This window comes from Pseudorca crassidens, chromosome 4 (assembly GCF_039906515.1).
Source record: "Pseudorca crassidens isolate mPseCra1 chromosome 4, mPseCra1.hap1, whole genome shotgun sequence".
Taxonomy (NCBI): Eukaryota; Metazoa; Chordata; class Mammalia; order Artiodactyla; family Delphinidae; genus Pseudorca; species Pseudorca crassidens.
The window spans coordinates 13,021,895-13,036,346 of NC_090299.1; the positions used below are offsets into that span (position 1 = coordinate 13,021,895).

The following is a 14,452-nucleotide window of genomic DNA, read 5'->3' on the forward strand; positions in this document are numbered from 1 at the left end:
GATGAGCTAGATACAAATAATAGTATAGGAATAATATAGAATCAAAACTTGGAAAAGAAAAAGTCACATGGTCTTCATTGAGCTATACAAAATTATAACACCATAAAGCTTGTCCCACTGTAGAACAAGGTGATCTCTGAAATTACAAGGCAGTGAATTCAGAACCATAAAAAGGAAATATTACTTCATAACCTTTAGTTAACCTGTAGCTATAGTTCCATAGGAGGCCATGAAAACAAATTCTGTGGTTGGATTTAAAAACTGGATAATTTTATAGCTACTCCTAATATCAAGCTTCAAGCTCACTGCCTTCAGCAGCTGGAATAGAATTCTTTGATCATTCACATCAGTAGACCACTAGGTATGAAGGTAGGTGGTACTACGTGTTATTCTAAAGATTAAATACTGTTTTTTTGGAGTCAAATGACACTGTTTACCACCTTGGTCTCCCTTCTAACATGTGGAGAGTGATGAAGGAGAATAGACGCTGCAGGAAGCTGCCCTCCTAAGTCAGAATTATCATCTTCTTATGGAGTCTTCCCACCAATTTACAAACCCACATGTACAGTAAACCTACTTTTGATAAAACACCAGCATCAGATGGATGCTAGTGTTCCCATTTCCAGGTGATTTCATCTTGAATGATCTTCTGTTTCCAAGCTGAAGCTTCACTGTCCAGAATGCCCACTCTTCTATACATGGTGCTTTAGCTCCTGAGGTTACTTCCTGTATCTATCATTTGCTCAAAAACTACATTTTACATTGTCTTATCTATACAAACATTTAAATTGTTTGTTAAAATGAACTGTCCTTTCATCATTATACATGTTTATAAACTGCTATTTCCTGCTCTGTGCCTTTGCTCATTCTGCCTCTATCACAGGAAAGCCATTCTCTGCCCCTCCCACATCAACTGTCCCTCTTAATTCCAGTTTCTCCATGAAGTGATTCCTGCTCTCCTCAGATGAAAGTGACACTCCAAACCCACCCTCCCTGTATGTCCAAAATATTGCACCTATATTTCTAGTATTTATCCATTTCTACCTTATTTGAAATGATGTATAAATGAAAACAACTTACCTCTTGCTCAGCTCTCTTGCAGAATGTAAAAATTTTATAAGCAGTTGCTGCACTTAATTCATCACTTGTGTGTTTCTCAGCACGTAGTCTAGTGTCTTCAATGTGCCAATTGCTCCATAAGCATTTGTGGCACAAAAGAATAATTAAATGAATGAGGTTTGTTATTTATGGACAATAATCCATGTGGAGAATTGCTTTGCAACATACCTGTTACCAATATCTTTATATAATTCTCACATCTCCTTTTCCAGCTGGCAGTTGTTTTCTTTCTTAGTTACTTTTGAAAATTTCAGTCCTTTAAAATAATAAAAAGAAAATTAATCTCTATAAAGAAAACAAAAAAATACAGTTCTTAGATCCAGTATTCACATGAAAAGAAATACTGCAGTAAGAATAAATAAAAGAGTGCTGAGACTGTCATTATTTTAAACACAGTCTTGTGGTTGTTTCTGGGTAGAGTTGAATAAGTCACCAAAAATATCATTTTGTTAACCTGCTTCTTCCATCTAGTGGCAAAAAGCAGTAAGAAACAATGTCCTAGAAAAACATTGTGATCAGATGGTTCTAAATGCCGTTTCAGGAATTACTTGATGGTGAGAGTCCAACATCCAAGGTTTAGGTTATGAGTATATGATAATTATTAAAAAAAAATAATTCTAGCAAATTGGCAGGGTTCAGCTCAGGTAACAGTAGAATTACTTAAATTTGTAAGTGTATTTGCATGTTTTAACAAAGACTTCTGATATGTATATAAAGGTATACATCACCCTGCATTAAATTGTAATGGATTTGTTTTTGGATACATAGTTTTATTTCTGGACCAAATTATTAGATAACTATTTAGAATTCCATTATTTCCTCAGCTCTTGGCACAGGGCTACTGTGCTATTATAAGTTTCAAGAGGTTAAAACTGAGAGCCACTGAAAGTGACCTATCCCATTGGAATTACCAGTTAAAATACTTTTGCAATAATAATAGTAGGCAGTGAAATACATTATGACCTAAGGCATGGGGTCAAATTGGAGGAAAAGAGGTAAAGTTTAAAGGAGGTACAGTCAGCTGTTCTGCATTGTTCAAGCTGCTTCAAAGGCATTAATGAAAAGTTACATGCAACTGCACAGCGTAATTGTGCATGCTCTGCACTCTCAAAGGCCACCAGCTAATACCTAATACATGAGGTTTGACTGCCCTTCTAAAACTTTGTTTGCCTCACTGCAAATGTAATTAATATTTTAGAAGTCAAATGTGGGTTATGCAGAAATGGATAAAATGTTCTCCAAGACAAGTTTTTCCCCTTCACCTATTCAACTGAGCCAGTTAACCATGCATAATGGTAATATAAATTAAGGGTTATCAATATATTAAGTGGAAAATACATTAAGATTACATAAAAGAAATAGAAGTATTAGTGAGTACCATAATTATTTGAAATTCAATATTTTGTATTAAAAGAAGACTTTTTGTTTGCTTCCTAATTTTCAAGAACTGAAAAACCTTGCCTTAACACCCTCAACCCCGAAAGCAAATCTGAGTGTAGAAGGATTGGCTGTTGGTTTTTCTCCTCTCCCTAGCCGCCCTCCTTGCTCAAATGAAAGTAGACTAAAGTTTTATGTTCTGTCACATATGGGGGAGAAGGAGGGGAAATAGAGCGATGACACAGAGGAGAGGGTGAAGCAAAGAAGATGGGATCATAGTGCAAAGCCATCTGAGCGAATAACAGGGCAGAAGGTGGTTCCCATTTCCCCAGTATTCTTGTGGCCAGTCTTCCTGGATTGGGCTAAGGAAAGGGTGCCAATTAACTGGGAGATCACTGGAGCCACTGCCACTGTTTAGATGCCCCAAAAGCCACAAGACTCGAAGCCTCACCCACAATAATTAAATTAACACAAATGATAGTTGCCACATGGTGTCAGCAAGAGCCAGGATAGGGATGGAATCCGGTGGCCCAGCAGGACTGCTGGCACCTGTAGTGGAAATTAGTCTGGCACTTGTCATTTACTTCATGATCATGAGTCCTCACGTTATAGGCAATTGAAATGTGTGGAACTCTCTTATGGTGTTATAATATAGTTTTGCTAAAACTAGAGTGTTGGTATTTAAAATTTTCTTTCACAGTGAACAAGTACAGTTCTGGAGAAGTGAACTTCAGGCAAACTGTATATACACAGTTATTGGCATTAATATCCTATTCAGTATGTTTATCAGTTCTTTGACCTTGATCAAGTTATATATCCCTATTTTATGGATGATGATACCCATCTGATAAGGTTTTTATGAGGAACTAAGTGAGAAAATGATTATAAATTCCTTGGAAAACGGTAGATGCTCAATAGATATGAAATATTATTAAGTCACAGGGTACTTAATATATACTAAGAATTTTTGTACATTACCCTGCATATATTAAGGTATCTAACATTTACTTATATGTGCTTGTAAAATAAAATTAACAGTGCTCCCTTTGGTGCAAATATTTCTTATCATAGCTTACCTTTGTAAACAGGCATGGTGATTTTTTTAAATAGATCTTTACCGGATTATAATTGCTTCACAATACTGTGTTAGTTTCTGTTGTACAACAAAGTGAATCAGCCATATGCATACATATATCCCCATAGCCTCTCCCTCTTGCGTCTCCCTCCCACCCTCCCTATCCCACCCTTCTAGGTTGTCGCAAAGCACTGAGCTAATCTCCCTGTGCTATGCTGCTGCTTCCCACTAGCTATTTTACATTTGGTAGTGTATATATGTCCATGCCACTCTCTCACTTCGTCCCAGCTTACCCTTCCCCTCCCCGTGTCCTCAAGTCCATCCTCTATGTCTACGTCTTTATTACTGCCTTGCCGCTAGGCTCATCAGTACCATTTTTTTTTTAAGATTGCATATATGTGTGTTAGCATACAGTATTTGTTTTTCTCTTTCTGACTTACTTCACTCTGTATGACAGACTCTAGGTCCATCCACCTAACTACAAATAACTCAATTTCGTTTCTTTTTATGGCTGAGTAATATTCCATTGTATATATGTGCCACAACTACTTTATCCATTCATCTATCGATGGACATTTAAGTTGCTTCAATTACCTGGCTATTATAGAGCTGCAATGAACATTGCGGTCCATGTGTCTTTTTGAATTATGGTTTTCTCAGGGTATCTGCCCAGTAGTGGGATTGCTGGGTCACATGGTAGTTCTATTTTTAGTTTTTTAAGGAACCTCATACTGTTCTCCACAGTGGCTGTATCAATTTACATTCCCACCAACAGTGCAAGAGGGTTTCCTTTTCTCCACACCCTCTCCAGCATTTGTTGTTGTAGATTTTCTGATGATGCCCATTCTAACTGGTGTGAGGTGATATCTCATTGTAGTTTTGACTTGCATTTCTCTAATAATTAGTGATGTTGAGCATCTTTTCACGTGCCTCTGGGGCATCTGTATGTCTTCTTTGGTGAAATGTCTATAGATCTTCCACCTTTTTAATTGGATTGTTTTTTTTTTTTGATATTGAGCTGCATGAGCTGTTTATATATTTTGGAGATTAGTCCTTTGTCCATTGTTTTATTTGCAAATATTTTCTCCCATTCTGAGTGTTGTCTTTTCGCCTTGTTTATGGTTTCCTTTGCTGTGCAAAAGCTTTGAAGTTTCATTAGGTCCCATTTGTTTATTTTTGTTTTTATTTTCATTACTCTAGGAGGTGGGTCAAAAAAGATCTTGCTGTGGTTTATATCAAAGAGTGTTTTTCCTATGTTTTCCTCTAAAGGTTTTATAGTGTCTGGCCTTACATTTAGGTCTTTAATTCATTTGGAGTTTATTTTTGTGTGTGGTGTTAGGGAGTGTTCTGATTTCATTCTTTTACATGTAGCTGTCCAGTTTTCCCAGCACTACTTATTGAAGAGGCTGTCTTGTCTCCACTGTATGTTCTTGCCTCCTTTCTCGTAAATTAGGTAACCATATGTGCGTGGGTTTATCTCTGGGCTTTCTATCCTGTACCATTGATCTATATTTCTACTTTTGTGCCAGTACCATACTGTCTTGATTACTGTCGCTTTGTAGTATAGTTTGAAGTCTAGGAGCCTGATTCCTCCAGCTCCGTTTTTCTTTCTCAAGATTGCTTTGGCTATTCGGGGTCTTTTGTGTTTTCATATGAATTGTAAAATTTTTGTTCTCATTCTGTGAAGAATGCCATTGGTAGTTTGATAGGGATTGCACTGAATCTGAAGATTGCTTTGGGTAGTATAGTCATTTTCACAATATTGATTCTTCCAATCCAAGAACATGGTATATTTCTCCATCTGGTTATGTCATCTTTGATTTCTTTCATCAGTGTTGTATAGTTTTCTGAGTACAAGTCTTTCACCTCCTTAGGGAGGTTCATTCCTCGGTATTTTATTCTTTTTGTTGTGATGGTAAATGGGATTGTTTGCTTAATTTCTCTTTATGATTTTTCACTGTTAGTGTATAGGGATGCAAGAGATTTCCGTGCATTAATTTTGCATCCTGCAACCTTACCAAATTCACTGATTAGTTCTAGTAGTTTTCTGGTAACATCTTTAGAATTTTCTACGTATAGTATCATGTCATCTGCAAACAGTGACATTTTTATTTCTTCTTTTCCAATTTTTATTCCTTTTATTTCTTTTTCTTCTCTGAATTGCCGTGGGTAGGACTCCCAAAACTATGTTGAATAATAGTTGTGAAAGTGGACATCCTTGTCTTTTTCCTGATCTTAGTGGAAATGCTTTCAGATTTTCACCATTGAGTATGATGTTTGCGGTGGATTTGTCATACATGGCCTTTACTCTGTTGAAGTAGGTTCCCTCTACGCCCATTTTCTGGAGGGTTGTTATCATAAATGGGTGTTGAATTTTGTCAGAAGCTTTTTCTGAATCTATTGAGATGATCATTAGGTTTTTATTCCTTAATTTGTTAATATGGAGTATCAGATTGATTGATTTGCGTATATTGAAGACTCCTTGCATCCCTGGGATAAATAACACTTGATCATGGTGTATGATCCTTTTAATATTTTGTTGGATACTGTTTGCTAGTATTTTGTTCAGGATTTTTGCATCTATGTTCATCAGTGATACTGGACTATAATTTTCTTTTTTGTGATATCTTTTTCTGGTTTTGGTATCAGGGTGATGGTGGCTTCGTAGAATGAATTTGGGAGTGTTCCTCCCTCTGCAATTTCTTGGAAGAGTTTGAGAAGGATGGGTGTTAGCTCTTCTCTAAATGTTTGATAGAATTCATCTTTGAATCCATCTGGTCCTGGACTTTTGTTTGTTCAAAAATTTTTAATCACAGTTTCAATTTCATTACTTGTGATAGGTCTGTTTATATTTTCTAATTCTTCCTGGGTTAGTATTGGAAAATTGCACCTTTCCAAGAATTTGTCCATTTCTTTGTGGTTGTCCATTTTATTGGCATATAGTTGTTTGTAGTAGTCTCTTAAATCCTTTGAATTTTTGTGGTTTCTGTTGTGATTTCTCCTTTTTCATTTCTAATTTTACTGATGAGAATCCTTTCCCTTTTTTTCTTGATGAGTCTGGCTAAGGGTTTATCAATTTTGTTTATCTTCTCAAAGAACCAGCTTTTAGTTTTATTGATCTTTGCCATTGCTTTCTTTGTTTCTATTTCATTTATTTCTGCTCTGATCTTTATGATTTCTTCTACTGACTTTGGGTTTTCTTTGTTCTTCTTTCTCTAGTTGCTTTAGGTGTAAGGTTAGATTGTTTGGGATTTTTCTTGTTTCTTGAGGTGAGATGGAATTGCTATGAACTTCCCTCTTAGAATTGCTTTTGCTGCATCCCATAGGTTTTGGATTGTCCTGTTTTCATTGTCATTTGTTTCTATGTTTTTAAAATTTTTTTCTTTAATTTTTTTCAGTGATCTCTTGGTTATTTACTAGTGCCCTGTTTAGCCTCCATGCATTTGTGTTTTTCACAGTCTTTTTCCTGTAATTGATTTCCAATCTCACAGCATTGTGGTCAGAAAAGATGCTTCACAGGATTTCAACTTTCTTAAATTTTCCAAGGCTTGATTTGTGACCCAATATATGATCTATCCTGGAGAATGTTCCATGAGCACTTGAGAAGAAAGTGTATTCTGCCACTTTGGGGTGGAATGTTCTAAAAATATTAGTTAAATCTATCGGGTCTATTGTGTCATTTAAAGCTTGTGTTCATTTATTTTCTGTTTGAATGATCTGTCCATTGGTGTAAGCAGGGTGTTAGCGTCCCCTACTATTATTGTGTTACTGTTGATTTCTCCCTTTACGGTTGTTAGGACTTGCCTTATGTACTGAGGAGCTCCTATGTTGGGTGCATAAACATTTATAATTGTTATATCTTCTTGGATTGATCCCTTGATCATATGTAGTGTCCTTCCTTGTCTCTTGTAACATTCTTTATTTTAAAGTCTATTTTACCTGATATGAGTATTGTTACTCTAGCTTCTTTTGATTTCCATTTGCATGGAATATCTTTTTCCATCCCTTCACTTTCAGTCCGTACATGTCCCGAGGTCTGAAGTGGGTCTCTTGTAGACAGCATGCATACGCATCTTGTTTTTGTATCCATTCAGCCAGTCTGTGATGTTTGGTTGGGGCATTTAATCCATTTACATGCAAGGTTATTATCGATATGTATGTTCATATTACTATTTTCTTAATTGTTTTGGGTTTGCTTTTGTGGGTCTTTTTCTTCTCTTGTGTTTCCTGCCTAGAGAAATTTCTTTAACATTTGTTGTAAAGTTGGTTTGGTGGTGCTGAATTCTCTTAGCTTTTGCTTGTCTGTAAAGCTTTTGATTTCTTTGTCGAATCTGAATGAGATCCTTGTTGGGTAGAATAATCTTGGTTGTAGGTTTTTCTCTTTCATCACTTTCATCCTGCCACTCCCTTCTGGCCTGCAGAGTTTCTGCTGAAAAATCAGCTGATAACTTTATGGAGATTCCTTTTTATGTTATTTTTTGTTTTCCCTTGCTGCTTTTAATATTTTTTCTTTGAATTTAATTTTTGTTAGTTTGATTATTATGTGTCTTGGTGTGTTTCTCCTAGGGTTTATCCTGTATGGGACTCTCTGTGTTCCTGGACTTGGGTGACTATTTCCTTTCCCATGTTAGGGAATTTTTCCACTATAATCTCTTCAAATATTTCCTCAGACCCTTTCTTTTTCTCTTCTTCTTCTGGGACCCCTATAATTTGAATGTTGGTGCATTTAGTTTCATCTCAGAGGTCTCTGAGATTGTCTTCAATTCTTTTCATTCTTTTTTCCTTATTCTGCTCCTCAGTTGTTATTTCCACCATTTTGTCTTCCAGCCCACTTACTCGTTCTTCTGCCTGTTATTGTTATTGATTCCTTCTAGTGTATTTTTCATTTCAATTATTGTGTTGTTCATCTCTATTTGTCTGTTCTTTAGTTCTTCTAGATCTTTGTTAAACATTTCTTATGTTTTTTCAATCTGTGCCTCCATTTTGTTTCTGAGATTCTGGATTATCTTTACTATCATTACTCTGAATTCTTTTTCAGGTAGATAGCCTATTTCCTCTTCATTTATTTGGCCTTATAGGTTTTTACCTTGCTCCTTCATCTGTGACATATTTTTTTGTCTAATTTTTTTTTTTCTTTTTGATGAGTGGGATAATGTTCCTGTCTCACTGGTTGTTTGGCCTGAGGCTTCCAACACTGGAGTTTGTAGGCTGTTGGGTAGAGCTGGGTCTTGGTGCCAAGATGCGGACCTTGGGGAGACCTCACACAGATGAATATTCCCGGGGTCTGAGGTCCTCTGTTAGTCCAATGGTTCGGACTCGGAGCTCCAGTGCAGGAGCTTGGGCCTGACCCCTGGCTGAAGATCCCACAAGCCATGACAGGTGCCAAAAAAAAAGAGAACAATAACAAAGTAAAAAGTAATATTAGACTAGGAAACTAACAGATATGTTAGAAAGAATATAAAAATGTAGATGAAACAACAACCAGAAGGTAAAACAGAACCACTATAGTAAAAAAGAGAAAAAAGGAAAAGAAAGAATAACAAAGTAAAAACATCAGACTAGGAAACTAACAGATGTTAGAAAAAATATAAAATATAGATGAAACAACAACTGGAAGGTAAAACAGAACAATAGTAAAAAAGAGGAGGAGAAAAAAAAAAGGTGGAAAAGGCCATGGTTGTGGAGGGCGTGGCCTAAGCAAGGGCAGGGTTTGGGCAGTGGTGGGGGGGCCTATGCTTAGGATCCATCTCGACCCCACCCTCGGCATGGTGATTTTTGTAAACAATTTTCAAGGCTCCCTCCAAGTCTTTGGGTAGCCAATAAACAATTACAATTAAAATTATGTCAACATTTGTGTCTTGCTTTTTGGAGTTTCTTAGAAAATCTTAGCTGAAGAGCTCAAGATTAATGCAAGGAAATTTAAAAATAAAAAATTTAAAGCGAAAGGAGGCAGATGAATAATAAAAAGAAAACATCTGTTAAAAGTAGGAAGATAAAATTATCACTTAAAATCTTTTAATCCTTGAAGAACAGAAACTCTCATGAATTTCTAGAAGTCTTGCAGCATATGTTTACATGAAGCCATGAGCCCAAAGAATGAAAAAGAAAAGTCATTCCAAAGCACCCAATTAATTTTTCTGTCCCATGGTACTCTGAATTGGAATGAGGCTATAATATGGTAAAATTTTTTGTAAAAAACATATTTAGAGAACACAGACATATTTTCCTCCTATCTGGATAGAATACATTCAAACTAAATGCCTATTCAAGATTTGAAACTTTACTCTTTGTAATTAAGGAGGAAGAAAGAAAGACGGAATTAATTTGCACACAAATGCATCCGAGTTATGATGCCCACTCACTCTTGTTTACTCTTCTGAAGTCAACCTGTAATTATTAGTTGGTCACCTTTAACAGGCAAAATATTTCTGAAGGACTCCCAAGATCACAACAAAAATACAAGATAATTTTAAAATATTTTAGGCTTTTAGGTGAAAGTTCTTTCTTTGCATGTCACATACTTGCTTTTTCTTTCTGAGTCTACGCATGGTTTTAAATAAATTCAGGAGTAATAGATGTGCTCCAGTTTTGACTCAAACTACTGGACTTTAATGTAGAATTTTTTTACAGAGTATCAAACCTCTCTGATTTACCCATACCAATCTGTATGTCTCATGGACACAGGTTTGATGCTGAACACTCTTCAACGGTTCTAAACTGTTCTGCTTACTATTTACTAGCAAAAGGACCTCTGGCATCCAGCTTTCCTTCTCATCTTTTGAAATAAAATTCTTTTAGAATTTTCTGCAGGTGCTCCTGAAAAAGCTTATCCCAAACTGACAGGCACTTAAATGTAATCCTCTCACAATAAAACTTTATCTGAAATGCTAATAATTAGAAATATTTACAAGTATAACCAATATATTCCATTTCTCTGTAATACCTATTAGAAATTTTATAGCATCAATTTTATTATAAACACATGGTAGAAAAGAAAAAAAACCACTCAAGCAAAGTTTCCATAGGACAGGAAGAACTATGACCCTCCCTAACAAATAGTCACATCCCTGCAGAATTGGAAAATGATAAAAAATAAGTCAAATACCCATTTGGCAAAAAGCAGCAAGTATGCAGGGCCTCCACAGCATGCTGCAATAAGAGTTAGAATCAGGATGGCCTTCACTTGTAAAAACTTAAAACAAAAATACATTTTCAACATTATTTATAACTTAATATATCTTATCAAGGTTAAGGCATTAAGTTTCATTATTTACTAGAAAGTTTATGATTAATAATGTTTACTGGCCTTGGTTGTGTTCATTTATTGATAATGGTGACAGATCACTGTGGCAAATATATGGTCAGAACAAGGTGACAAGACCAATATCACACAGCTAAGTCTGAGAGGGCTACTTACAGTCAACACAAACAATGCTTACTTTTTTTTTTTTTTTTTTTTTTGTGGTACGCGGGCCTCTCACTGTTGTGGCCTCTCCCGTTGGGGAACACAGGCTCCGGATGCGCAGGCTCAGAGGCCACGGCTCACGGGCCTGGCTGCTCCGCGGCATGTGGGATCTTCCCGGACCGGGGCACGAACCCATGTCCCCTGCAACAGCAGACGGACTCTCAACCCCTGCGCCACCAGAGAAGCCCATGCTTACTTCTTTTAAGGTTGTTTGTTCTTTTAAAATAGTATGAGAGGGCTTCCCTGGTGGCTCAGCGGTTAAGAATCCATCTGCCAATGCAGGGGACATGGGTTCGAGCCCTGGTCCAGGAGGATCCTGCACCACATGCCGCAGAACAACTAAGCCCGTGTGCCACAACTACTGAGCCTGCACTCTAGAGCCCGTGAGCCACGACTACTGAGGCCCACATGCCTGGAGCCCGTGCTCCGCAATGGGAGAGGCCACCGCAATGAGAGGCCCACGCACTGCAGGGAAGAGTAGCCCCCGCTTGCCGTGGCTGGAGAAAGCCCACGCACAGCACGAAGACACAACGCAGCCACAAAAAGAAAAAAAAATAGTATGATAGTGCTATTAATGGAGGGAAATTCTGTTTATCTTTTCATTATTTGCATAAGTTTAGAGGAAGCATTTTCAGCAACTCTTAACTTACAATCTGGCTTTAGTCTTAATATGACATTTGTTATATCTCCTGAACTAAAACTGGGAACAGATCTTCATTAATTAAATTATTTTCATTTATTCAAAATTATTTCTAGGGCTTCCTGAAACAAAATATTTAGCTTATACTATAGCGGGTAAAAGACAAATTAGGCACAAATCACGTCCCCATGAAGCTCACAGTTTAGTTGGGAGATAATTGGATAAGACAAAATGCAAAAATGATAAAGTGTAATAAAAAAGACATGCAGAAAAAAATTTTTTATAAAGTTTTTGGAAAGAGAACTTACTAGCAACAGAACATTGAAAGTTGGATAGGATGTGTATATGTTCTAAGAAAAAGGTTTTCATTCATTAATTCACTCATGTTTGGACCGATCACTCTATAAAGACACTAATTTAGATCTGTCCACTCTGTGAGAGAAAACTGAAAAAAAAAAAGGTGTGGTAATTTCCTTTCCCACTCACCAGAATATAGCCAGGCTATGTGTCATAGCTCTGAATTTCTTCACTGTTGCACTGTAGGACCTAAAGCAGAAGTTCCCAGGAACCTAGAATTCAATCAACATGTCCAATTGTATTTGTGTGTGTGTGTGTACAAGTAGATAAGGCTACACTCAGAACCATTTAAGTGGCCAACCTGTAGAAAGAGGGATGGTTTAGAGAGTTTTCTGAATGAAAACTATAGACAGAGGTTTGGGGAATTAGAGGATTTTGTATGGAGGTGGAAACCCACGACACTCCTATGCAGAGCCCTTGGGATGTGATAGAGCCTTTGACTGGGTGGGACAGAAATTTGAGGAGGCTGACCACAAAGAAAATAAAAGACTTCTGTGTCCGAGCTTGAATAGGAAGCAGTTGAGTCATGAGTTCAAGGGAACACTGTGGTTTTGTACTATCAAAATACTAATAACCAATGTAGATGAAAGAACAGAGAATACTTCCATAAATATTTTACACTAAGTAAGACTCCTAGAAGTCTTAAAACATCGTAGGAAAGGTGAGAAGACCCCTGAAACATGATTGATAGTGAGTGTCCTGTCAGCCAGGTAGGTGTGGTCTTGGAATAGCTGATCCATTTTAAAGAAATGTAACATTTCTTTACCCATATTATAAAAACAAATTTTCTATCTGCTGCATATTCAAGTATTCAACAAATATGTATCAAGTTCCTACTGTGTCAGACATGGTTCTAGGGAATATCTCACCTGGAGCTTATATCTGAGTAAGGTGAAGAGACATATAATAAAAAATATTTAATATGCTAGGTGGTGATAAGTGATATTAATAAAAATACATCAGAGTAAGTAAAATAAAAGATGAATAAGAAGGAACTTGCTATTTTATATGACATAATCAGAGAGAGCCTATGTGTAAGCCTAAGTAACATTTAAGCAGAAATTTAAATTCAGATGAGGAAATTAGTCCCACATATATCTGGAGAACGTGTGTTCTAGACAGTGTTAACAGCAAGAACAAAGACCTTGCAGCAAGATGGTGCTAATTATATTTGGGGAGTTGATGAAGCTGAAATGCAGAATGAGAGGAAGACCAGTTATACATGAGGTCTGAAAGATAAATGATTGAGACCAATAACTGAGATGGCAAGCCACTGGTACTGCTGAGCAGGTATGGCATGACCTCACATTATAAAACAGTCTCTGAAGTTCTGCTTCTACCCATGAAGGGGTAATTGCTATGGGACCTTCATGCAGGGCTTGCTATGGGTCCTGTCACAAACAAGTAGAAAAACTGGATAGATTATATGAAGCCAGCATTATCAGATGTTAGACAACAACCAGCTGTTGGCCTGGAAGCAATTTCCAGAACTCAGCACAGGGAGAGATTTTAAAAGTTTCAAAAGGATCAATCTGTTAGAGTAATGAAATGTTACTTCTGATAGTAGGTTATTAAAGGACTGCAGCTTCTGTCTCAGGTGTGCACACTTCTCTCTTACTCTCCTGAATTGCTTGCTCTGGGGGAAGTCAGCAGCCATGCCATGATGCAGCCCTGCATCATGGGAAGGCCCATGTGGTGTGGAACTGAGTGTGGGCAGCCAGTTGAGTGAGCTTGGAGGCAGATCATCCCCTAGTCAAGCCTTCTGATGAGACTGCGGCACCTTTAACAGCCTGTCTACAATCTCATGAGAGACCTTGAGTCAGAACCACCCAGTTAAGCCATTCTCAAATTCCTAACCCACAGGAACTGTGAGATAAAAAATGTTGTTTTAAGATGCTAATTTGGGGAGTAACTTTATATGCACCAATAGGTAACTATTAGAATATCTGGAATGAAAATTTAACCTGGTAGAATTGACAGCAGCTTAGACACTGCAAAGGAAGGCTCAGTGAATGTGAAGACATAGCAATAGTAACTCTCTAAAATAAAGCATAGAGAGGAAAAGGCTGGAAAAGAAATGAATAGAATCTCAATGACCCATGTAACTAACTCAAGCAGGCTTAACTGAGGACAGAATAGAACAGAAAAAAAGTATTTTTAAAAACTAATGGCTAAAAACTTTCCAAGTTTTATTAAAACTACAAATTCAGAGACCCAAGAAGCTCAACAAAACCCCAATTAAGATAAATACCAAGAAATCCATACCATGGCACATTATAAGCAAGTTGCCAAAACTCAGTGATAAAAAGAAAATCACAAAAGTAAGTGACCAAATAAAGACACGTTATAAACAAAGGAAAACAAAACAAAACAAAACAAGAATATAGCATATTCCATCAGAAACTATGCAAACAAGAAG

The 14,452-nt window shown here is 36.9% G+C and overlaps 1 protein-coding gene across 5 annotated transcripts in view; it reads right to left on the bottom strand.

Moving 5' to 3' along the window:
* Window positions 1-14,452, bottom strand: part of C4H4orf33 (chromosome 4 C4orf33 homolog) — a 90,133-nt gene that overhangs the window by 42,560 nt on the left and 33,121 nt on the right. For all 5 annotated transcript variants that reach the window (XR_010942853.1, XR_010942852.1, XR_010942854.1 and 2 more), the window contains one exon: window positions 1,288-1,375. The gene's annotated coding sequence lies outside the window, so the exon portion shown is untranslated. The remainder of the gene's footprint in view (window positions 1-1,287; window positions 1,376-14,452) is intronic.